The following is a 26,491-nucleotide window of genomic DNA, read 5'->3' as shown; positions in this document are numbered from 1 at the left end:
GTTTGGGTTTTCTTCCCCACTCACTTACATTTATTTTCAATATTCTACATTTAAGCTGTTCTTGTTTTATTAAGTGTGCTTCCCTTCAACTAGTTTTGATAAGTTCTGTTTTCAAAGCTGATATATATTAGTATTTGATTAATTTAAAAATTTTTATCAATTAAAAGGTATTGCTGATGCAGTGACATGTATACTGTATTACCAGTCTGCTATGAAACAAACCAGATTTTGTACACATGGGCTGTACAGATGAGCTGTGGATTGACAGTTGAAATATAATCTAAAAAAATCAGCTTTTAGGAATTTTATTTATCTTGCTGCATTGCATTGTCTCTGTTATACTGCTCCATTTCTATCTGGCAAAACAGTGATTTTATTAAAGCTAGCTTAGAGCCTCAGAGCAGTACTAAGTGCTAAGCAGAAATTTTCAAAGGTGGCAAGACAGATTGTTTACATCAATATGATATAAAAATGTCAAAAACATTTTTAGACACTTTCAGTTCAATAGCATTGGATAGAAGAAAATGCAGAAAGTCATCCTCTTCATGTACAGTAGGTTAGTCATTAAGATTCTTCCTATTCACCCCCAAATGCAGTAACAATCTCTGTAAAATTGAATTCTCAAGGGTTTTCCTTTTTGTGCCAAGAGGCTGTAAACTGCAAAGCATACCTTGCATTCAAAACTGGTTAGAGAAGTTTTGTTTACAAGAGAGATTTATGCATTATTGCATAAGCCTACAAATGGGTTTAGTCTTCCCCTATCTCCAGTGAAGGGAAGCATGGAAAAATTCAAATGGTTCTTCTGGGTGCACAATTGACTCAATGTTCCTGGGAACTTGGGGATTTAAGAAATTTACTGAAGTTTTTCAGTTCCTTTACAATTAGCATTATTTGTTAGTGTATAAGGAGTTAAGCATCCTGGGAGATGAAATGGGATTACTGTGATAAAGGAAAATATAGCAAGAAAGATAGGAAAGGTAGGAATGTGGGAGAAAATGGGGATGAATACTAGAGCCATTTCAAAAATACCTTGTGTGTCCAGTTCTATCATCATCTCCTCTTCATTCTGTCGTGGAATATGTTGGCATTGAGTTCTTAGATACATACAGTACAAGTAAATGCTTTAATGTAAAAACTTAATCTTAGAATACATTGCCAGATGTGTAAAGGTGCAAATGTTTGTTTTGAATGGTTAATTTTTGAATGCCAAACTATCAAACATTAAAGGCTTTTTGAATGGGATTTGGAGGGAGAACTCAAACTGGCAATCTGTTGAAAACAGTTTTTTCTGTCAGGGTAGTTGGAGAGCCTAGTTACAGTTACTTCATTGATGTGAAAGAGCAGAATTGAGCAGTTATGTAACCAGGTAATTTTTCAACATAACGTCACGTGCAGATTTCCTCTCTCATTCATGGTGTTCTTCCTTCCACGCTTGTTCACTTCAAGCTGCTCAAGAGGAGCCTTCCCATTCCCAGGGCAGTTCCATGAGTGGGTGGCTCTGTCTCTGTGTCCTGATCACCTGCTCTGTTGGGGCCTTGTGCCTCTTTTATGGCCACTTGAGCCCTACAGATGGACTGGTTTAAGGAGCTAGACTCTGAGGAAAAGTATTTTTCTGTGGGTTAAATTCCTGTGAAGTCAAATGTATCCTGCTTCTGCATGAAAGAGGATATTGCAGCTTTTGGCTGGTAAGAATACAGAAATACTCAGTATTTCAGTAGTTGAAGTGCTTTATCACTTACCTTGTGCAACAGTAGTAGCAATGTCTTCTGTTACTGTAGAGCCAGGAAAAGAAAACTTTATTCCTGCTGCCATCTACTTTTCTACCTCGTCTTACTCATAAAAACCAGGCTGGCATGCCAATTGCTAAAGGAGTTCTCTAATCTCTGCAGTGATCTCTATTTTATCTTTTTTTTCCTCCCCTGAACTGTTGCAAAGTCTGTCATAGATCAATTAGAGCTCCACAAGGAAATTCAGGGCTGTGGTTGATTTACATTAATTTATGCAGGCAGGAGGACGATGTACATTTTTCTCTGGTTTCAGTCTGTGCTGGTTAGAAGTTGTGCAGGTGTTTCTGGGAATAAGATGGAAGGGCTAAGAGAAGATTTTAGGAACAATTGCAGATTTTTCTTGCAGCTTTGGCATGGTTAATCAGATGCTGCTGTAAAAACCCTGCTCGACCTCCTCCTTCAGCTGGATGCTTACCAGCCTGCTGTGGTTAGATCTCATTATGAGCCTTTGCACTCTTGGCTTTTCTGTGGTTCCTGGAAGCTGCAGTGCCAGTTCTATACATGAGATCTGCCTCTGGCCTGTTCACAGAGTGTGGACCATGCTCTGCAAGGGTCTGAAGTCCCATTCCTCCTGGCTTTGGAGATTTTTGGGGCATCCTGAAGCTACAGGTCTTATCTCAGAGTACCTGATAATTAAATCAGACATACCCTTTTATAATCTTATAAAGTAATAGTATTGTCCTTCAGAAATACTGAGAAATGCCTGAACATGCTGTGTGCCTCTCCTCTTTACCTCACTTTTGGCACAATTTAGGCCATTTTGTTTTCTTCCACTCTTGGAAGAAAGCTTGTAGAGTGTTTTTTGCAACATGGGGTCCTAGCTAGGAAGGTGCTGGCTTTCTTTACATTTTTGGGAAGAACTTTGCTCTTGAATGATCAGAAGCTAATACATTGTGATTCATTGCCTAATTCCTTGCCATTTTAGATTTTAAATCTGGGAAAACGAGTCTGCTCTAGACAGAACTGTGATGTATTGAAAATAAGATTCTATAAGAAAATCAAACTGACATCTCCATTGTAGGCTGACTTTGCTTTGTGAAGTTGTAATCTGGTCAGGAATACTAGGCAACAGGAAAGTCATATTTACAAGATGTTTGGAGTTCTGCAGATCATTTCAGGTTGTACAGAGGATTATAGAGATGTGGGTTGTTCAGCCTGTGTTTATATAAGCTGTGTTGGAGCAGGAGTTTCTTTTTTGGTGGTGGAATTTGAAGCAGGCAGTGGGCATTGGTTCTCCCCAGTTTTGCAGGTGCTCCTTAGAAGGACTGTTGTGAATATAGCTGCAATTGCCTGAGCTCTCTGTTTCTCCTTACTGCTGTTGAAATGTTTCTGTGGGACTTCCCTGCTTGGAAGCATGCCAGAATGAGTGTGTGGGAAGACTTAATACTGGCTACTTACATAGCATTTTGTATGTTCAAACTCTTCTGCAAATATTAACTGATCTTTACTTAACGTTTGAGCCTAATTTCTGTCAGTATAAATCAATAACAGGCAGTTATGACCCCTATTTTTTTGTGTCAAATAGCAAAATACTGTAACTAGAATAGTAAGAATAATCTGTATCATCTCATTAACATAGCATTTTTTGTCACTGTACCCTTCTGGTTTCACGTGGTGTAGAGCAAAGTTCCTGATGGAGTGCAGTGCTGCTCTTCAGGAGGTCTGTGCATTGTAGGATGCTGACTGTGGGAAGGAATGGCATTGTGTTCATTTTGTGTGTGGTATTTCAGGCTTTTCTGTGTTGGTTTTTGGTTCTGCAGTATTAAGGTTTATTTCTTTCCAGTCTGGGGAGCTGTAGCATATTCATAACAAGGAATGCTGTGAGAATAATGTTCATTCTGAGCTTGCTGCTTAAGAGCTGTCATTCATCTAAAAATGTACAGTTAGGTTGAAAATTCCTGTAAAAGTTACTAAGGTTTACCCTACTTGTGTTTTGGCATTGTAAATGCCAGTTTTCAGTTAACTGGTATTTATTAAATGGAGCTGCTATGACAAATTCATTAAGCTGGTAGTGTTTTAATTACTGTAAGGTTCTTGCAGCACCAAACCTAAAGCAGCTGGGGATGTTTTTATTGGAGTCCCATATTTTACTTTGAAAATTACAGTCACATTGTTTTTTGTTGATGCTGTTGATCAGCTCTAAATGACTACTGTGTTGTAGGCAGTTGTTTTGCTGCAGCAGTGTATAAAATATCAGCATATGGATTCCAAACAGATTTATAATTATTAAAAATGTTCCTTCTGAGTGGCAGTTTTTGCAGATAGTTTGCTTTAGTTTATGTTAGCTGGATTTTCTACAGCTTCTTTTTATTTTGAAGAGATAATAAAATAATTTTCTTCATGTAATTTACAACTGTAGTTTGCATGAAGTGATAAATGTGTGTTCTTGCCATTTGGGTTGGGTATGTTTTCATGTTAAGCATCCTTTTAAAATGTGGCCTCAATTCTGGCTTAAGTGTTAAGGTTTTGTCATTCCAGCTTTTGCTTTGTGAGTTAAACATGAAAGAGGTTTGTACAGTGAATTGCATGCTGGAAACAGCATGGATTAATAGGAGGGAGTACTGAGGCCAGGGTCCTTAGCACAGGTGTGTGCTGAGCTAAACCAGCTCCTTTGGGTTCCAGCTTGGAGACACTCACTGAAGTGGTGGCTTGGGTTTATTGGTCTTAAACTTTTAACAGAGAATTCAAAGAGAAATTTCCTAAGTTAGCGAAAATTTTCTTTTCATTTGTAATAGCATTATTTGTAGAAACTACACAGATCAATGAAGAAAATAATTGGGATTAGAACTAGTTCTCATTACATACTCTTGGAGTATTGAACTACTCAGTGGTGAGTGCTGTGTTGGAATAAAGCTGCTCCTGGCTTTGCATGGACAAATGGTACATTCTGGTCATATCTCATGTGTTGAAGTAACTTTATAATAGTAATGGATTAGAGAACCTAGATGAGACCACTCCAGGTTGTACTTGGTAAAATGAGTTAGTGGTTCATTTTTCTGCAGGAATTAAACAATTTCCTATTTCTGTCACATTTCTGCTGCTTTCATTGCCATTTTATGTAGGCTTTAGGCAAAGGTGATCAACTGTTGGCTTATCAGAACATTGAATTTATTCAGACAGAACAGAGTGAGTTAAGAATTTTCATTACTGTGGGAAAAACAGCATGTGGGGCCAGGCTTTTCTGTTTCATAGCTGGCTAGGTAACACTTGGTACAGGCCCTTGGGTGTTGTACTCAGTGTTCCTCATGGTGCCATAGCCAGAGAGAGCAGGCTGGGTTTGGAGCAGTGGATGGCAGCTTCTAAAGCAGTTGTAGCTACCAGAACAGAACAGACATCTCTGTTTGCTTTTGATGGAATTGGACACTTGATTCTGTCTGCCACAGTGTCTCACTGCCTTTCAAAAGAGCTGTTCTGCACCAGCCACAGGACTCCTTTGTTGAGCCAGCTCAGCTTATTAAACTGTTGGAAAGCTAATTAATTTGAAAAGAAATTAATAGATTGTTGCTCAACAAAGAGTATGACAAGTGCCCTTGACTATGAAGTATAGCCAGAAGTAAGTGCAAGAAGGGGGCAGTGGGAGAGCTCTTTTTTCCAGTAGCAACCCATCTATTTTATTGTATTATCAAACTACTATGTTATTGTTTGTAGTTTTGTTCATTATTTAGTAAAAAAGAGGATAGTTAATGCAATCTTTTCAAATACTGGTATAAATGTTGAATCACTTAGTTGATAAGTGAAAGGAATAACAGAATAAAATTTGAAATAACTAGATTTTGGCCAAATTGTTACTGTTGAACAGCTTCCTTTTCTGCAGGTCAGTGGCAAGTTGAGAAGGTGTAGAAAAGGCAAAGATTGTGAATTAGGGAGGTAAGTGGGAATGGTGGAAATGCTTAAGTTGTAGAATGCATTTTGTATAATGTGTTTTATGTTCTCAGTGTTCAATAATAGTGGTGTAAAACCTTTTAACTGCTGGAGAGCATGATGGTTTAAAATTTTTAGATTTGGTAGCTTCTGTACAAAATACTTAACAATGACAAACATAACAATTTAGAGTTGAAGGGTTTGTTTCATAGGTCATATATTGGACTGTGTACTACAGTATCATAGAACATAGTCATGAGTCTCAGAAACGTGGGGATATCTGTGTTACTTCTATTTCAGTGGTTCTCTGGAGCCACTAATCTGGGAATATATTATAGTCCAAATGAAATGGATGGAGGAGGATTCTTCATGTGTTTTGGGGAACCTGTAAATGGCTGAATTAATAGTTAGATATCAAACAGTATAAGCTGCATTTTGCTGTAAAATCACTGCTGTTGTGGGCATCATGCAAAACCTTAACAATTGCAATTGTCACATCCTGTAATAGTATCCTATAGTGAATCAGAAGTTTTTATCTTCTATGGTAAGAAAGAACAAGCAAAAAAAAAGTTACTTGAAACATGTATTTCACCAGTGTTGTTACTAATTCCTCAAATCTTGAGAAAGTGATGCTAAGGAATGTCTGTCTATGGATATATGTGGAATGAGTTCAAAAGGAGAGCAAAATAGGTTGTTTATATGAAGAGAAACATGAATGGCTGAGAAATAGAGTTGTCAAAATGGTAAGAAAACACTGGTGTAGACCATTTTAATGATATAGTATAATGATAAATCAGTATTGGAGAAAATGCAGACTCATGGCAGTAAGGAGTGTCTAAGAAAAAAGTAGTTGGGCATATACTACATTATTTTGCTTTGTTTTAGTCTATATTTGTTTTACTGGACAAATAAGGTGTTTACTTTTGGAGATGCTTGGTCCTACTCTATAAGTTAAGGTTTCTATTTTAAAAATACTATTGTATTTTAATTCTTTGGTGACTTTTGAAGCTGTGTTCTGTATGTGTCTTCTCTTTCTGCATTCTTGACATTCTTTCCTCCAAAGCACAAAATTCAACTGGTACCATGTAAAGGAAGGATTTCCATTATCTGTAATACTGCTTTGAGTATTGCTTCAGACTTTTTAAAATTATAAAATATTTAACTATCATATTTAGTGCCCACCTCTTGTGCATAAGGCCTGGCAGCACTCTTAAGTGTCAGTGAATCAAAAATGCCACACCTACACGTTAGGAAGATGCTGAGTTATTCTTCCTATGCTGACCTGTTCTTCCTGTTTTTAAAATCAATCTGTAATCCAGCAGGTTTAATGATGGATCACATATCTTCTGTCCAGGGCAGGTCTGGTTAATGCAGAATTGCAGAAATGTAGTTGTGGGCCTCAGTCTTAGGGACATCAGGGTTTTGTGAGTGTGGGATCTGGTACTGGTTTGTACTTGTCCAGGTATAAACACTTGTGGTGGCACTGTCAGAGGACTCCTGGCTGTGCTTCTGTCTCTTGTTGGCACAGAAGGCACATGTTCATGCAGAAGCCTGGAAGATGGTGTGATTTAAGTGTCATGCTGCAAGTTTTGACTGTCTTGTAAATTAATCTGTGTTTAGACTCTTTGGTGGCTTAATTTTGGAGTGAGATGGTTTTTGTTCAGGAAATGCTGTGCAGTAGCTTGGAACAGGCTGGGTCATTGTTCCTGAGTGCTGTTGCTTGGGGACTGTGTCTGTTGACACTAGAGGTGGGCATACCTGTTGTGTGCATTATCTCCTTGTATTGCATCATGGGGTACAGATGAAATTCATTAGTTGTATTATTGTTGAACTTCCTCATAACTGTGAAGTATTACTAGACTACTAAACTGCTCTTCATTGAGAGCTTAATTAAAGACAAAAGATACTACAGAAAAGCCTAATTTTACTTAAAGAATACTAATTTTACTTAATAAATGCTGAATTATGTGGTAGGTAAATACAGTCCATTTCATAATGGCAGAATATTAATCTTCTGATCATAATTTGGTAGCAGTTACTTTCCTGAAGTAATTCTTTAACCATACCATTTTAATTTTTTCCTCCTGCTCTCTCATTCCTGCCCCCAGATATTTAGATTTATGATTAGCATCTGTCATTTAACACTGTTAACTCCTCTGTCTTCTGGAATTCTCTGCAAGACACGGTAGTGCTGCCCTATTTAATTGCATTAATATTTTTTTTCTTGCATTGATGTTTGCTAATTCATCTCGTGAGGTAAATGGTCTTTGGAGTAACAAGTAGGAAGGGGGGAGTTGTCAGTAATGGAGATGTGGGCTAATGGGTGCACATCAGGCACTGCCCCTGACAAGGCATAAGAAACTCCACCAGGACCTTTTAAAAACATCTGCTAAACCAGGGGAAGTGTAAGGGGCACCCTGGGGATGTAGGGACCTGTTCATTGCTGGAAGTAGACCTGATCACTTAATACCAGTTAGGGCAAAAGGCTGGGAAGGGAGAAATAAAGTATTTTCCCTGGTTTGGTCACTCATAATTCTTTAGCTAGATGTGCAGTTTCCTGTGCAGTGTTACAAAGGATTTAAATTTTTTTTTTAAGAAAACATTTTAGGCTTCTATAGATAAGCCTACCTGTAAGACTGTGAAGGCCCACAATCTTGTTAGTCATGAATTCAAGTTCATAAAGCAGTCCTTGAACTTAAATTTTGTTTTGTTCTTGTATATATTGATGGAGAGGGTGAAAAGCAAACACTTTCAAAGCAACAGCTTTAGTTGAAATTATTCATTACTTTGCAGTGAGAAGTGCAGGGTTGTACTCATTAATAAATGTTTGTAAGAAATTTTCAGGTCATAACATTCTCCTTTTTTTTTAAAAGTGCATTGTGCTTTTAATCTAACTTGGGTGTGTAATAATGTGTGCTACATAAACTGGGCTGTGCAAACCCAAGCTTAGAGAAGTGATTGTTGGAGCCACAGATGAACAGGCAGGCAGGTGGATTGCTGAGCTCTTGAGGGAAGTGGGGTTTGTTAGGGCTGAGCCAGGTGGGCACTGCAGCTCTGGCAAAGCTAAGGGAAGAATTGAAAAGGAAGGTGTGAGCTTTGGTGGTCTTGCTCTTTCCTGTATATGATTTTAGTCAGGGAAGTTTGAAACTGATGTGAGCTATAACATTGCAGTTGTAGGACTTTGGGGTACCCTAAAACCCCCTAGTAGACTGACCATAGTGGAGGGTCATGCAGCTCCTTGTGCTTTGGCCAGCCATGTTTAACTTTGTACAATATACCTTGCTTAAAGGTCCCTTGAAAAACTCACATCCTGCTAAAAAATCCTCCAGTTTCTTGTCAGTAGCATTTATACTGCACTGCTGTCCAGCTGTGGAGAAAAAAAAATTGCGTGCATTGGGTGTTTAGTGCTTTTTCTCATCACTGAGTAAAGCCTGTGAGATTCAGGAGGTAGCCACTAGAAGATTCCATAGTATTTTTCACAATTTTGTGCCTTAAATTAAAAAAAAAAAAACCCTTGTTTTACAGCATTTATTGAGAACATTTGTGTCAGTCTTTTGGCTTTTTCAGGGAGCAATAGAGGATTGCCTTGTCTGCAGGGTAACTGTTAGGTTAACAGCCTGTTTTAAGGACTAAGCTAATATAGTTAAAAAGCTGCCTTTGAAAAAGATAATGGTTACATTATCTTTGCAAATATTATGGGGGACAATATTTTTGAATTTATACACTTTCTCCAAGTGGATTTCACTGAACATCATTCTCCTTGTGGCATTAGATCCACCTATGAATCAGCTGATGGGTTACTGCCTGGGTTTGTAATTGGACTGCCCATATTCCATGCAAGTGTAGGATTTTTAATTTGGGAATTGCAGAAGCCTTCCAGGAGTTCATAGCAGTTGTCACAGGTTAAAATGAGACTTAAAATTTTTGTGAGAATGCCTGGTTCTTGATTTTCTTCTGATCAGTAAGAGATCATAAAGGAGCCTGTGCTGCAAGGGTGGATAAACAGGCATGCAAGTGTGAGTGCTGTCTATATGCTAATGTTCAAGAAGGTTTTGAAGAACTAGATATCATCTGTTACAATGTCTTTGTTTCTTGCTCCTCACATGAAAATACAGTCAGCACTGAAGCAGCCATAGCAAAAAAAAATGTCTACTATAAAATGGCTGAGGGAAGATTAGAAAGATGAACATTTTTTGTTCCAGGTTTATAGTTTTATTTGGGCTTTTTGTGTTCATTTTTTTTTCTGGTTTCGAACTGTTTCATTGGAGCACAGATAATCTGTGTCTGGTGTCACTTATAAAAGTTTGTGAGAGGTTTGTTTCACGTGACTGAAAAATAATGAATTATAATTGTATCAATTTTTCTTGAAATACTACTCTTCATGAGTAATTCTGTCTGTATTAAAAATACTCGGGTATCAATATTTCCTGTGAAAGAGGAGAATTTTGCCACTTGTGGCTCAACAAAGATTTTTAGTAATAAGTTCTCTCCACTCATGACAAAATGTTTGTGTATCCCTCCTTTACTGTGTCTGAGGGACTGGAATACTGCAGTGCTGCTGGTTTGATATTGCTTTGGGCAGAGAAGGTACCCAGGTCCTGTTAGTTCCCTTTTTGTTCTCTCCCTGGCAGAGGGGGCATTGCTACCTGGGTGTGCATCCCTGTTATTGGTGCTGCTTCAATCAGCCACCAGCAGCTTCAAGAGAACATCTTGAAGACATTTTCCTTGGGGATTTACTGCATTTGCAGCCTCACACCTCTGATCCTGCTGCTTACAGAATATGATTATCAGCCATTAGGGCTGAATATTTAAACATGGTCACTACAAAGTGTTTCCCTTCTCATCTCGGGTTTTTTTTGTTGTTGTTCATCATTAAAGATCTCTCTCCAGTCTGTTGAGTTTTTGTGGACTTTTCTCCATGTGATGTTTCTCCTGTATTCATTGTTCCAGTGTGAGTTCTGTCTACTTCTTAGTTTTGCTGACAGATATGCTGGTAGATTTTCACAAAATGAATTTTTATACAAAATACATTTTCTTCATTTTCCTGAGGAAGATAAAAGTTCTGTCTTTTTTTCTAGTCACCAGTTAATCTGTGGACGCTTTATATTGTTTCTCCCCCCTGACCCCCTGTTAGCCTTGTGTGCTCCAGAAAAGCAAAAAAATCACATAAAAATATTTAGGTTTTGCCATCATGTTGTCTATATGAGAACTGCTGAGAAGTAGTATGTTATTGCACCTTAGAGACTGTGTGATATAGAAAGCATCAAATGGTATTTTACCTGGACAGTTAAATTTTTTTTGTTTGATTTTGTTTGTTTCAGCACCCCATATGGTCATACTTAGTTTACATTACACTATTGTGTGGGAGATGCACATGTTTTAAATCATGTAATTTATTAGTAAATAATAAAGAAGATTTATTTAGTGTGTTATTTTAATGTAGATTTGGGGAATGGTAAATATTAACACTTGTATTTTATCTTTTAGTTTCAGAATAGGATATTGTCATAGTGCATGTACCCTGATGTGTTAATTGGTGAGAGATGAGGTTTAAATAGGCAGCCAGGCTTTTCTTTGTCTTCTCTCCCCTGCAAATATTAGCTGCAATTGTGAACAAGAACGTTGTTTTGGTCAAGGGGAAACATTTAATAGCATAATTTTATGCCAGTGCTGGAGGGTTGTGGATATTGCAGTCCAGCAAGTACTTGGAGATTCCTTGAGCTGGAAATTGCTGCATGTGTTGCTCCAAGGTTGTAACTTAGATGTGAAGTGAAAGGCTTGATGACATAAAGTGAATTTCTTGATGAGCACTTCTTCTTCATTTATTGGAGGACATGAAAATATTTCGGTATCTGCTTCTGGAAATAGTGTTGGACAATTGGCTTTTTCCCTGCAAATTGATGTTTTTCCTTCTATTTAATTAAGGGTATTAATTCTTGGGAAAGCCAGGTTGTTGATATCATTAAAATTCTCAATTTATACTATGCAGTGCTTAACATACCAATCGAAACAACTTTAATTTTCTCCATTAAATGTTCTTTTGGGGGGCTTTAGGGAACTGTGATTGCCATTCTAAAATGTGTATATCCAGGTTGGGCTGTAATACAGAATTAAGTACAGAAATTCTGTAATGTAAAGAATGATTACCTTTTCCTTGCTGCAAAATGTATCCTGGTAGTCTGTAATCATTATACAATTTATTTGCTTGGAAGGAAGAGATGTGTATTTGTGTATGGTACAGAGAGTCCTGTGGACATTGTGTTGGGCCTAAAAGGGTAAGGTATCCTTTGTGGATTGGATTTTTTTGTAGTCATAAAATGCCAGAATGATTTGCTTAATTATGTCCTAGGTGTTAAGGGTTTTATGCATTTGTTTGTGAGAAAGCTGTGTGAACAACAGTTTTGATGGAATGCTATTTTTAGCTATTGCTACAAGAGTGAAAAGGCTTATTTAGAGCTTGTCACTGGTGGTGTGTTTACTGTGTGTAAATTCAGTACTAATATTCGATATCTAAATTTTAACACTTGCTATGCTGTCTTGTTTTTATTAACATACATGGATGTTAATTGGAGTTAATTGCCTTGGAGACCTATGGAGATTTCTGTAAATTGAATGATATCTCTGGGTCTTGCAAAAGCTTTTTCTCATTTCTCAGATGGTGTTTATGTGCTGTGATTTTCTTTTGCCGTTGAACAGCTGTGACTTTCCCATTCTCATGCTTTAGTCTTTCCACTACTCCAGCTGTGTCCTTAGACCTCTCCTTCGCAGTCAGTGAAGTTCAGAGGAGCTGATTGCTGCTTGTGTGGGGCCATCATCCATCTTGTGTGACCTCTGGAGAGGTTCGGTGCTGCTGCTCCCTCAGTGCTGGGCTCTGTTCTTACCTTTGTTCCTTCCCTGCAGCCCAGACTTGCACAAAGGAATTTCGCTGCTTTGTGGCCTAGCACGTCTGTCTTGCTATGATCAGCTGCAAAAGTGCTTACGTACCTTCCTGGTGGTTTTCTCCTTCTGCCTTGTTTTCTTAGTGTGCTGTGTATTATACCAGGATCTGCAGTTCTGGGATAGTTTTGCACTTAGCATACCAAGTCTTCAGTTAATTCACATAGTAATAAAATTTATGTTCTGTAATTAATTTTTTTGGCAGGCATCTGTTTCACAGTAATGAATTGGTAGCAGTTCCTAAAATGTCTGTTGACTGTCTAGAGAATTGTAGGAAAGCTGGCATTTAAAAATGTTTCTCATAACTGAAAGAAGTGGGCAGCTTTGTTTTAACCCATCTTTTCTCAGAAAAAGTCCAAAAACTTCCAGCTGAAATCTCTAAATTGTAAAAAAACAGTACGTTGTTTTTCTTTGAATTTAAAGGATAGTCACTTTCCCTTAATCTCAAAACCACCCTGAAATAAAAATCATATACTAAGGATGGAGATAGTAGTTGTGTTTCTTAAAAAAAAACTCACTACAAAACCCCAAACTTAAAATCTGCCAAAGAAAAGCCCAATTTAACATCGTGTTATCCATTATCACTATTGTCTGCAACACTTAACAGAGATTGAAAACTGTGGCTCTGATTGTAGGTTCACTTTAGGTTGCTTGCAAGACTAAATTTGTAGCATTTAATGATCTAGGATTTTCATACCCTAGGGCAAGATTATAGTAAGTGGAGGTCAAGCTGAACAACCGCCAGACCTGATTTACACTCGGATAAAAATGTTCTTGTCTAACAATTAGATTGAATGATGTTACCTCTTCTTAACTTCTGCTGGAAATTGTTTTATACTGTTTCAAGACCAAGGCAGTCAGATGCCAAGAAAGCATCCTGTGCATGGAATATTAGTCTTGCCTTTCAAGGTCAGGGAATCACAGAGGATCCAGGTATATTCATCAATGGCCCCTGGCCCGTGTGTTGTGGGGATAGGAAACTTACTGCAAACACAATGTGATTTATATATGTAAACTCTTCTTAATGGTATGTCCATATGAAAGCAACGGTCAATGGTGCTGAAATAGGGACAAGAAAAATCTTGGAAAGATGTAACTTTTGGTTATTGACATTTGAGTCTTCCCAGACATACCTGCCAAGTGTTTCAATAAGGTTTGTGCAGTTACTTCTCCAGAGCGGGTGTTTGACGTGCCAGTAACCGATGTTTTGACACTCAGGTAATAGATCATGACCAAAACAATGAGAGTTTTTAAATATATGTTAGGTGAGCAATTAAACTGTACTCTGAAACATTAAAAGTGATTACATTTAGTTAATGTGGGCAACCTAAAGGAGAGATGGTAAATACATTTCAGTTGGAGCATTGTGTTACTGTAACTCAACATTATGTGTAGCTACTTTGTCAGGTGATACTGACTTCAGTGGAATGCCTGTGTTGAATTCCATTTCTGTTGAAACAAGGTATTACACTTGTAATCCTGATTAGTGGTACAACAGCATGAGAATCCTATACTGCTGATTTATTGCCACAGCAGTTCTAAACAGTAAGTGACTTTTTGAGTAAGAGCACAAAGTTGGCAGTTTGCATTAGTAATGTAAAGAGATTACTGTAGTGTAGTAGTAGAACAAGCTCATTGTTCATACAGTGTTTTTGAAATTGGTGCCTGGGGCATTAAAATGATGACTTGAAAAAAATTTGCTATTTGATGATACTGAAGCATACTAGGTTATTTTCTGTATAAAGGTATTTAAACATGCATGAATCCTAATCTAGTTACCTAATTTTAAATATCTTCCCTTTTCCCATAATGTATAGCCCAACCCTGTGATAACAAACTGCATGTAATTAAGTTTTCTTTTGTAAGCAAATCATGGTTTCAGGAGCTGTGAACTTGTTGTAAGTAGTAAATGATTTTGCAGAATCTTAACTTAGTTAGAAAGTTATTTGCCATTAGGTGTTATGATTTGATGTAACAGTCCTGAGTGGTGATCACAGATTTCTGATAGAGGTAATTGGAGAACCAAATCTGTTAGACATGAGTAAGAGCAGAGCCTGCTGAGTTCAACACAGGAGTAATAAATAATTATATAATTGATGGTAACTAATTAAGTCAAAGAAACACTGCTCTTGAGTAGGTATCTAGGAGAACTGAATAACTTAATATGAGGGATTCAACAAGATTGAAATTCTATTTCAGAAAATTAAATATGTGTTTAGAGAAAATGTATTGACTTATTTCGGCATTGCATCAGTGCACAACATAAAATGGAGTAGAAAGATCAAAGCACTCTGCAAGAGGTATTACCTATTTTAAATAATCCCTCTTCTGTCCACCTGTTCAAAATACTTGAAATTCTTATTTACTGAGAAATGTCAGAGAATAAGAATTGAAAAACTCAACATGTAACAGTATGTTGTGTTCTCAGCTGTTGAGTTACCTGATTCTGATTTGAGTGTGGGGAGGTGGGGGGCAGGTGTTTGGTACAAAGCAGAGAAATCTATGCTGGGAGTCGGAATGCAGATAATTGCAACCCTACAGCAATTGTTGGGGAAGACTTGGTGACAGATACAGCACTTGCATTCTGGCCATTCTTGTTCTAATAATTAGAGATAATTGCAAACTGATAAGGCAAATATTATCATAAACTGAAAACCACAAGAAGATGACAGAGTTCAAATAACAAATTAAAAGCAGAAACTATGGTGAATAAAGTATCTTTCCATGCAGTTGTTGGACAACTAGAGATTTGTTAGTTGTCCTCTGGTGACTTTCTCTGTTGCAGTTGACTTTTCCATCCCTCTGTCAGGGGTTACCTCCTATGCCATGAAAGTCAGCAGGATGGGATTTGTCAGCTCTTCAGTCTTCTCTGTTTGCAAGTCCAGAATATTAGCTTTAATTGTCACTGCAGATGAGTTGCCATTAATAGATCTGACTGTATGCCAGAGCATATGAAATGGTTTCTTTAGGTTTTTTTCAGTTGGGTTGGTGGTGTTTTGGGGGGGGGCTTTTTGTGTGGGTTTTTTTTAAATTTTTAAAAATTTTTTTTTCATCTCCAATGTAATGATAATTACCAGTCTAGTAAAGTTCCACCCCCCCAAGCTCCTCCCCTCCCTCCAAGCTCCTCCCCTCCCCAAAAGCGTCCTGTTAAGCATCCTAGGAAAGGTTGGTCAGCAGTAACTGTGTCTGAATTTGCCACACAAAATCATGATTATGAAACTGCTGTACAAGCTAAGCTGTAGCTGATGTAAATTCAGTCAACACTGCTGTGTAACCTTATTCTATCTTTTGTACATACTCACCAACTAACATTAGCAGGCAGAAATGGTTTTTGGTGTGCCCTACGGTGAAAGAGCTGGTAAACTATGATGGCTAAAAAAGGATGTTCTTTTTGTGTGTGACATTGGCTAAAAACAATCACTGGATTTCTTTCCTTTTGCCCAAAATGGCATTTTTGTCTCAGCTGGAAGGAAGAAAAAAGAAGGCAATATTTAGCATGCAAGCCTTGTTCCATGTGCTGGAGGTGAGGGGATTGGTGCCTCCAGGTGCTGCAGAAATGCTGCAGGTTTCGGGCACCTCCAGGAGTGGGAATCGAGCTCACCGGTGCTGTAGGGTACACCCTGCTCCAGAATGCCTCTCTTGGAGTGGGGGAAGGGGGAGAAATCATAGCACATGTAGCTTGTTTAAGAGACATCTGGCACTACTGCTCCTTTTTTTTTTTTTAAAGAAAATACAGGAAAAAGGCTGAAAGCAAGTACCTTATCTCAACAGCTTCTGCTGTGTTGCTGTGTTGGTAAGTCTGATAGTTGTAGTTTTAATATTTTCATTGTATTGAACATGGCTCAAATAAAATATTTACTACAAATTGTCATACTTGCATAATGTCATCAGTGAATTTTCAACATAATATAAATTTAGCTGTAGGGTATAACTATCTTTTGAAAGAGGAGGGAGCTACTAGCTTTATTTACATGATGAATTTACTCGAAAGCAAACATGTAGGGGTACAGCTTTGTTTTTTTTTTTTTTCTTCTAAGATTAAATGAAGAAACCAAAGGTTTAATTTTGATTCATTTAACTAGCTCTACTTGTATATTTTAGGTCTGTGTAGAATGGATGCTTCTGTGTAAAAGATAGTCCTGCACAGTAACAGAGGCACTTAGAATGGAAGATAACTTCAAAAGGACAAATTTCACTACCCTTTTCCTCAGAATACTTTACACACATTAAGACTTGCTCAATATTTGTCAGCCTGCTTGGGAAAATGAGACTGGTCTCTAAAAATCCTGGGTTTGATACTCTTTTTCATGTTAGCTTCCATAAAACAGGCCTGGTTTGTTCGAGCACTCCCAGCTGGCTTAATTTTCTACCTGCCCCAAGTAAGCAATTCCAGAGCTGAAATGCCAATATATTTGCAATGTTTTTGAGACACATGCAAGTGGCCAGGCTGCTTTCCTCTGGATGTTCAGTGAATGTCAGTAGTTAACTGTAGGTCTCCATACATGAAGTTTCAGTGCCAGTCATCTCTCCCACAAAATTATTTTAAGAGAACTCTGTTTTAGGATGAATAAAGGGAAAGGAGAGAATCGTGTTTAGACTTAGTGGTGATAATATGTATTTTTTGTCCAGTAATTAATTAATGAATTATTAATTAATTACTGACTATGAAAATTTTTTATTGTGCTTATATTCAGTTCTCTAAATTGTATGGGGGAAAGCTGTGCACATCACAGCTACTGTTTTGTATAAAATTGGTATTCAGTACTGCAGATCTCTGAACAAACCAATTGGGCTTTTAGCCCAAATGTTATGAGGGAGAACAAGAACAAAATGTTGGGTATTAAAAATGTTTGAGCTATGACTGAGGATGTATGGAGCACAGATGTTCTGAGGTTGGCAGAGTTGCTGAGATAAGTTTTTAATGAACGATAACAAGGTTTTCATCTTTATTTCTTCTGTTTTAGAAGCAAAGCCAACTCTTGCATACGTGTGTAGTTTGCTTGAATTTTATTTTGTAAGGATGATTATTTAGTTTGACCCACAATCCACTTATGTAAGGCTTAGGTTTTAGCTTCCGATTACTTGGTTTGGATGTGGCACAATATTTTTAATTTGTTTGCTTAAATACTCCTTTTCCTTTTTGATGGTATAGATTTTCATTTGGGCCAGGGAAGGATGGACATGGATGGCAAGGTAAAGGCAGTCTTTGGAGCTGCCCTCTGAATTGGTTTTGCAGTGCTGCTGTGAGACCGTGGGTGATGGATGGGTGGGTGGGTGAGCGCCCGGCGCTGGGTGCAGAGCAGCCGAGGCCCTGCAGGCGGCCTGGGGCACCCTGGGCAGTGATGGCCTTGCTGTAGCCCAGGCCTGGTAGGAAAAAAGGCTGGGCTGATTGAGCAGAACAGTATTATAGTGAATGAATTATCCTCCCCACCATTTTTAAATTTTTTGTTTTGTTTTAAAATTAATGGTCCAGGTAAGACTAATACCGTTTGGCTTGTGTCTGTAGTCTTTTCCATTTATTTCTGTGGTGAATTTAGTGGCTTTTAGTTACTGTCTGGAGCCAGTTCAAACATTTGGAATGGTGTGAAGCTTCAGCTAATAAACTGATGAATCTGAGCTGACCAAATGTAGAACAGAGTTGGTCTCTTTTTGCCTTCTGATCTTGGAAGGCTTGGGATCAACATGCAGGGGGTTCTGCAAAGGACTATCCCAAGTGTGCTGTGACCTGGGCTGATAGCAGCTGACTGGGAGATGTGCTTGAGAGATTTTACTTCCCACTCTTCAGTAGTTTTATTTTATAGGGTTTTCCCTTATTTCAGCCATCTAATACGGACTGTATCTTAGAATAGCAGCTGAAGCTGTTGCAGTGTGCTCTTGTATAGTCCCTCCTCCAGAATTTGTAATCAAACACAGTTGTTCTTAAAAATGCCCAGAGTTTTGGGCACAAACCCCTGGACTTTTTAAAGAGGAAAATCTATATGGTAGGAGGGAAAGCAGTGGGGCTCCACTAAGTGAGGCAACTTGCAGGTTCACACTGATCAGTGGCAGAACAAAAACCAGAACTTGCTAGATGGGGAATGCCTTGTCAGTTGGAAAACCCTGCTTCCACCCTGTGCACTGAAGTAATTCCTTGCTGTTGGCTGTACATTTGAACAATGCTAATTCTGCTCAAGGATTTGCTGTGGAGCAGCTTACCTGCTTGCTGTGGACTGTGCGTGTCTTCATCCCTAGCTTTTACAAAAGCAAAGATTTTGAGGGGATGTGCAAAGTACATTTTTGAAAAATCAGTATGTGGAGAGGCATATTGTTGTATTCTGTAGTTTAGCTTGGAAATTTATGGCATTTAGGCAGCTGGAGGGTGTGCTTGCCTTGTATATCATAAATGAACCACTACTCGTTTTTTGACTTAAGTAGGCATGTGTGGCTTTTCCCCCCACTTCTTTCCCCCATTTATTTATTTTTTTCAAGTCTTGGTTGTTATCTGACTTGGCTTTTATTCTTCCTAAGAGCCTAATTTTCCACACAGTCAGACTAGAACATCTGGAAGCAATCTCTTCTTTGGCAAGGAAAGATGTGACAAACACAATGAGGTGTAACTTCTACTTTTGTTATCTTACCTTTGCCTTTTTTAAGACATCCAAACTCAAACCATTTAAAATATATATGGGAATTTCAGGTGTGTTTTAACAAAGCTTGGGAATATTGTTGGGCAGGATCATTAGAGAATAACACAGGTATTTTCCCCTTTAATAAGCAGAATAGTGGCATTTACTGTACAGTTCAATAATCTTTTAGATATTGTAATGCAAGTATTGAGTGTTTTACAGCCACATTTTACTGGACAGTGTGAATTACTAGTTGCCACTATAAAAACCTCATAGGACTCAAGCAGTAACAGTGTACTTATGTTTCAAAATAGCATTTAACTTCATTAAAGATATGGATGTTATTAATGGTACTTTAATGAGCAATCCTATGACTGTGAAGCACTCACTGTAGCAAGCTCTCTTCCTTCTGTAATAGTTCCACATATTTAATAAAACTAGCAGAAATCAAAAAGTACTTTCAATGAGAGGAGGATTATTTGGTGGTGTAGTTGAGAATGGCAGGCTTATTAGGTCAAATAAGTACAAAGGTCCTTGTATATTACTCACTTTTCAAGCCTCTAAAATTGGTGTAAAGTCTCAACTTTCACTTTGAATTTTAGCCTGACTTCTTTCATATGCCATTTAAATTTGTTTTTTTCTTTATTTCTTCCTTCTCCCCCTCAATAAAGCCTGTTTAAGATTTTGCTTCCATAGCATTGAACTGTGAAAGCAAATTTTGCTTTGTGTTGACCAGTGTGTGCATTGCCTCTGGGGGCCTGTGTTTCATGTTCTTGGCTGTTTCCTGGCTGGCTCTCTCAGGTTCTGGGGGTCCTGAGATGCTCTCAGCCACCTTCTGGCTGGGGAGCGGTGAGAGGTGGATGGCTCTGGAGGTACTGTGCTGTCTGCTGTATAATGAAAATGGAGGAAATGCTTGTGGAAAAGGAGTAGGGAGGAGCTTTGAGGAGACAGCTGGGACTGGGCAGGTGCCTGATGAACTCAAACAGAGGTGCTGTCACCGGTGCCGTGGGTGTGTCCCCGGGCGGGCGGGGGCCGTGGGTGTGTCCCCGGCGGGTGCTGCTCTGCAGGGCTGCTCCTCCCTTGGCAGGTGTGTGAGGTGGGCAGTTGGGGCCTGCTCAGCCCCACAGAACTGCAGGCTTGGCAGTGGCCCCTCCCAAGAGAAGGGTGGGAGTCCTGGCAGGAGCCATGCAGGGCCTGCAGTTTGCCATGTTGGTGTAGGAGCTCCTGTGTCACAGCAGAGCTCTGCTGCTGGTGGGGATGCTCTGACAAAGCTGGCAAAGCTCCTCATTGCCTTTGTTGGGAAGGTGGAGTTCAGCTGCCCATGGTGCATCCAGTGACTTGTGTGGCTGCAGGAGGAGTTGATTCAGTTGGTTGATCCAATGGAGAGCTAATCATGGCGGAAGGAAATGGCTTTGGTTTTATAATTTTCTTGCTGCTGGTTTGCCTGAGTGCCAGAATGAGCACAAACTTTCCTGTGTGTTTAGAGAGAGGAAAGGAAAACCTAGTGCTTGCAGTACCAGCCCACAGTGTTGGAAAGGCATGTTCGGAGATGGCTCTTCCCCACTTATTCAGCAGACTTGTTGTATGAACTAAAGAGCAAATGTTATAAAAAATTAATAAAGAGCAGGCCAGGGGAAAAAATTGTAGTGAAGGCATACAATCAACAACCATCATAACATGGCTTTTAAAAATTTTTTGAAAGATGGAGGGATGTATGGTCCCTAGTGGTGTGGAGGGGGTGTAACAGCTGGAAGTTTAGGGAACAAAAATGTGAAGAAGGAGACTGAAAAGATAAGAGCTGTGTGAATTCAGTCATTTAGGTTCTTTGTTGGCATGTTAACTGTTCAGTGGCTTTGGCACAGTGGATTGGTGCTGTGTATATTGACCATGTCTCTCTTGGTAAGCAAGGAAGAATGTAGATTGATGGTCTCTAGTTCAGGTCTTTCTGTAAAGGAATTGCAAGTCTCATTTGTTAAGCAAACAGCACAGAAATAACCACACAGATAAAGGTATTCATTGCATTATTGTTTTGTTTACTCTTGATTGCACTATCTTAATATGATCAAAACTGCTGATATGGTTATAACTAATATTAAAGTGCAGTTACATTACAGAATTACACTTGAAGTATGTTTTCTGTATTTTACTCAAATTGCAGAATTGCTTCAAAGCTTGTTGGCAGCTGAAATACTAGGTTGTGTACTATTAGTAGAAATAACACACTCTTTGAGGTCTGTAGAGAATATCATGCACTTGCTCAAAATCTTGCTTACAAGTCCACTTATAGAAATAGAAGCAAAAGGAATATGAAGAAGCAGATTTGTCTTTTTTTTTCCTGAATAACTAACACTTTTTAATCAGACAAAAGGTTAGGTACGTTCTAGTTTATCAGAGAAAGGAGTGAGAGGTATAATGTAGTTGATGCTTTCTCTTCTAAAATAGTTGAGGGAAAATGCTGGATGTATTTCTGATCCTTTATTTAAATTTTATCTGACTAGCATTGTAACTGTTGCTGCTGCATAATTGGTCCTGAATCATCAGCATCTCTCATTCATGGATAGGTAAATAATTCAGAGATGAAGTTCAGCCATAGTCTTCAGCATCATAGTTTGAGAAGTTCTAATTTTCTGAATTAAGTGAGGTCCTTGATTTTACAGGTGATTAATTGAATTACAGAGGAAAAAATCAATACATCTCTGAACAGCCTATTCTGCATTACCCAAATCTTTGTCCTGGCCATGTAGCCATATTTTAAAATTTGCATCTTTGCCTTCCCAACAGAATGATAACTGTCTTACTGATTTGCATTATAAAACTTCCAGGTGATGTATGCCAAGGATCCAACAGCAACCAAAATAAACAGCCTGTGTAGAGAATCCTCCCCAACCAAAACCCATCTACCTGAAACCTCACAGTGAGCTTGATCAATAACCCTGGAGTTACTGCATTTACACAAGTGTACAAAGCACAGGCGTTTGGGGCTGTTTTTGTGATGGTTTATAGTGTATATAAACCAATATATAATTAGGGATATTCTTAGAGCAAATGCTGCTCACTGAATTGCATTAATAGATCTGTGCATGTAGCAGGAATTGGGGGAGCACAGGTAGCCCTCAGCAACTGCTGATGACAGCAGATGTGTTATTGTGTGAGTTGTGCTGGTGAATTCTGTCCACTTTTGGCAGAGTCAACATTTGACCAGTGTATTTGAGTTAATCACAGCCATACCTAAATATTAATGTAATAGGGATAAATAGCCTTGAAGGTTTAAATCTGTTTTTGAATGAATATGCTTTTGGAGTCCTGATAGTGTTTCATGCTTGCCTCTTGCTTTTAACAGTCAAATTCTTTTAAGTAGGAGCCCCTCCTACATTTATAGTTGGAAGCATTATGTATGATTACTGTTGCTGGACTGCTCCTGTTGTTCCAGTAGGTTTTTTAGTTCAGTAATGTTTTGTTAGCAAAGTTTTAAATAGCAAGGTACAATAAAGGGATGCATTATTTCTGCTCTTAGAATGTGTTTTAAAATCCTTCTGGTTGGTTTGAAAGCCAAATACTGAGATTAGTCATACAACAGTAGCTGCATGCATTTTTGTCTTTGTAAGAGTCATTGGAGTCAAGCATGTTTGTGCCTTTATTTCAAAAAAGATGAAGAAATCCTCTGGTGTCATAACAATCTAAATACAAATTTAAAGGAAATGTGCTACAATATTGTCACAATTTTAGCAGTCTGTTATAAAGTTTATTGCAGAGAAATAACTAGGTCAACCTCTGGATGACCTGTCTTTTGGAGTTTCTTCAGTTAGCTTTAGGCTAGAGCTCCACCTTGTGATCCTTCAGCAGGATACATTTTCTTTTTATAGTTAATAATTTAATTATGATTTCACAAAGTTGAATGCCTTTTAAAGTTTTCACAGGCTTGAGAGATTTCAGTATCTGCTTGGGAAAATTAAAGTTGGAATTCTGTGAACATGCCAAAAAAGAAACTCAAGAGCTGATTTTTATGATGTAGTTTAGTTTAGAGTTAACTTCCTAGAGTTCTTAAAACAATTTATTAGAACTCATTTAATAAATAATATAGACTTGCACTGTTTGGAATGACATCTGCAAGAATTTCACTGTGATATATGAACTTGATGTATTTAAAAAGTTTTGGTAGGAAAATCATTCATATAAGCGTCTTTCCTTATTGACTTCCTGAACCACATGCTTTGAATGAGTCATCCAGTGTGGGCATGAAGAAGGCATGGCTGGCAGTAGTCTGGAATTCCCAGAAGGTGTTTAATGGGATGAAGGATCTTGGGGAATGACCAGTGTCACTTCTCCCATACCAGAACAAGAGAACATGACATAAAGTTGGAAAGTAATAAATTCAAGGCAAAGAATATGCCTTTTTGTAGTATGGAATTTGGCTGTGGGAGTTCTTGGATGGAAGATCCTCCATTGAGTATTGAGTTCAAAAACTATTTGGAAATAGTAATGGAAAAAAATAAGGTGGTGTGAAGTATAGGGACAACCTCTCTGGCCAGCAAAATCCATAGATTATTTCTGGATGCCAGGAAGGCATTCAGGGAAACTTTGCTCTAAAGAAAACAGTCTTCTTCCTTGGGCAGCTTCTCTTGGCCACTCCAGAGGGGGCTGACTGGACTGGCTTGACCCTGCTGGCTGAGCATTCTGGATGTGTGTATTAATCTTGTACGATTATTCTTTAGCAGGACAAATGCAAGGGGGTTTTGGTCATTGCTGGAATTAAAGCTTCACGCCTGGGATCTGTTACACTCTTTCGTTGTTCACCATTGCCAGGTGTTCATCTCTGGCTTCTGTTTTCCAGAATAGCAGTATCTAGTTGCACTCATGAGGGCTAAGTTTGTTCTACTTTCAAGAAAAACAAAAAATATGAATCTTAGTAGTTAATGCTTCAGCATCAGGCTGAACTTGATATGTCTGTTCTGTTCCAGGAGGTGGTTCTGACAAATGCTGCATTTTCTCTCATGTTTTGTGGTCTGTACTAAGATGAACAGTTCTGACAAGAAGATCAAGTTGGTGTAAATGGCAGACAGCTTTTGTTACGGATTTATTTGTTACAGATTTTATTTTATAATGTAGAGAACAAGTACTCTAGTAATTTGCCCATTCTTTTTCATAGTTTTTGGTTTTTTCTTTAATTTCTGTGATTCTAAGCATTTACTGAGATTTTTGCAAAAGTTTGTAGGATGGAATGTTTGGGTTTCATGTAAGGAGCCAATTTGCTTGTAAGGATTGTGATTGTTGCTTTAGTAGATGTCTTGCCTCTTAACATTGAAAAATGTAAATTAGAAAGAATCAAATACCAGGACATTGATAGACAGGTTGAACTTGAAACTGGTGGTTTTTGAAGTTTGCATCTCTGCTTTGCACTGGGTTTGAATCACAAGCATGCCTCAAAAAGAACTTGTGTAGATGTTTATCTTTCTTCTTCATTTTTCTTTTTTCTGTTCCCCCCTCTCTGTAGAGCTGAGCAGGTGCCAAGCCTGATCACTAAGTCATTAAAGTTTGTCCTTTTTTCCAAGTTTGAGTTGCTGATTGAAATAAAAGTAAATATTAAGAGATAAATAAATACAAAGTACACAAAGCAATTCCAAAGTGTAAAGCTTTTCGATATGTTGGCTTCTGAGCAGGGCATTTCACAGATGGCCTGGATGATCTAATAGCACCTTGCCACCAAAGAAGGGAATTTTACCCTTCCCTCCCCTGCTGGAGGCCATGCAGTCTTGTGTTTGCTGTGCCTTGACTCTGGAAAGCTGCTATTGAACCACTTTAACTTGAGAATCTCAGGGGAAAGTGCCTGAGTTGTGTTTTGCCCATGTTAGTGGGGACTTTGGTTGGGTGATGCTGCATGGGCAGAGCCTGCAGTGGTGAGTGGCTGGGCAGGGGCTGCCCCAGGGAGGGTGAATGGATGGAGTGCATTGCTCCTGTGCCCTTTAGAGAAGGGAGCAGTGCAGTGGCAGAGGCTGCTGCCATTCTGCAGCATGGTTTTTCTTGGAGCTTTTTACCTTCTGCTGTGTTTTGGATGGAAGATGCTTTTGTATTTGCAGCCTGTCTTGAGATTGATCATCTTGAATCTCCCTGCCTTTGCCACTATTTATTTCCACTGTGGTTCGCTACTTTAATGTAATTACGTGAAATGTGAAGAAAGAGAACTTAATAAGTTCAGCATTTATGGTTTCTCTCATTTCTCTAAATCTGGAAGCTACAGTGGCCCCTAGCATTCAGAACAAGCACTTGCAGGAGAAAACCTGTCCAGCCTCTGCCACACGCTCAGTGGAAATGCAGTCTCTGGAGCAGAGCTACCAGACTTTGAGCAACATGTGCTTGGCATGCCAAAATGAAATCTTTCCCTCAAATACCTAATCACTCCAGAAAGCTGTAGAGTCAGCAGACTGACTCTGAAGGTTGTTCTCCTTGGTATTCTGTTTTTAAAATTCCTGAACATCATACTCTCCTAATTTCTCTGTGTAAAACTTAGCCTGGGGAGCAAAGTGACACAGAAAACTTAGCAGATGGCTAAAACTTGAAGTATTCAGGGAAATTTTTTCCCCCCATTGATAATAGGAAAAATAAGAGAAAAAACTAAATTTATTATAATGAACAGTAGTATAAATGAAGTTTAAAACAACTGTTTCACAATCTTTAGTTTTCTTGCTAATACAATTGTGTTTCCAATGTTTTCCTTTATACTATGTGGATAGTGTAAGAGTCTGTCAAATGCTTCAAATGTTAAACCTGTTGTAAATCTGGTTTATCAGCTCTGGAAGACATGGAGTTCTGAAGCAGCTGGTTATAATAACTTGTTGTAAGAGATTATATTTATGGAAAATTACATGGAAGTTGGAGATGTAAAAGTTGCTATGTATAATATCTTGAAGTATACACATATTGCGCTTCAAGTTCAACATCAAGTCTGGTTTTGGTTTGGTCAGCTAGAATTAGAATTATCCTAATGTGGTCAGTTCTGGGCTTTGCTGCTTAGAGGTGTTAATGAAAACTATTCCAGTTTGCTCATCCTAATCAGGAAATGTGGGGTGGTTGGTGATTTTTTTATTTGTTTGTTTGGGGTTTTTGGGTTGGTTTTTTTTTTATTGTTACATTTTGTTTGGTTGAGGTTTTTTACAGTATTTCTGTACTATTATTTTTCTGCAATGCTTTTACCATTTGTGGAGTCACAATGTTAGTAGGATCATGAGAGGACTCAAAATCTTTAAATAAAGGGAAAAGCTTGGTTGGAAACAGAGGATAATGTGGTTTATGTTTTCTGTGTTTCCA

General features: G+C 38.4%; 1 protein-coding gene across 5 annotated transcripts in view; it reads left to right on the top strand.

The window, feature by feature from the left end:
• STAG2 (STAG2 cohesin complex component) overlaps positions 1-26,491 on the top strand; it is a 72,556-nt gene that overhangs the window by 9,404 nt on the left and 36,661 nt on the right. Inside the window, exon 1 of one of the 5 annotated variants that reach the window (XM_064713351.1) lies at positions 16,360-16,377. The exons of the other annotated variants lie outside the window; for them this stretch is intronic. The gene's annotated coding sequence lies outside the window, so the exon portion shown is untranslated. Of the gene's footprint in view, positions 1-16,359; positions 16,378-26,491 lie in introns of those variants that run through there. 5 annotated transcript variants of the gene reach the window in all.

Source organism: Zonotrichia leucophrys, chromosome 4A (assembly GCF_028769735.1).
Source record: "Zonotrichia leucophrys gambelii isolate GWCS_2022_RI chromosome 4A, RI_Zleu_2.0, whole genome shotgun sequence".
NCBI classification, from domain to species: domain Eukaryota; kingdom Metazoa; phylum Chordata; class Aves; order Passeriformes; family Passerellidae; genus Zonotrichia; species Zonotrichia leucophrys.
This window is presented reverse-complemented; position numbering and strand designations above follow the sequence as displayed.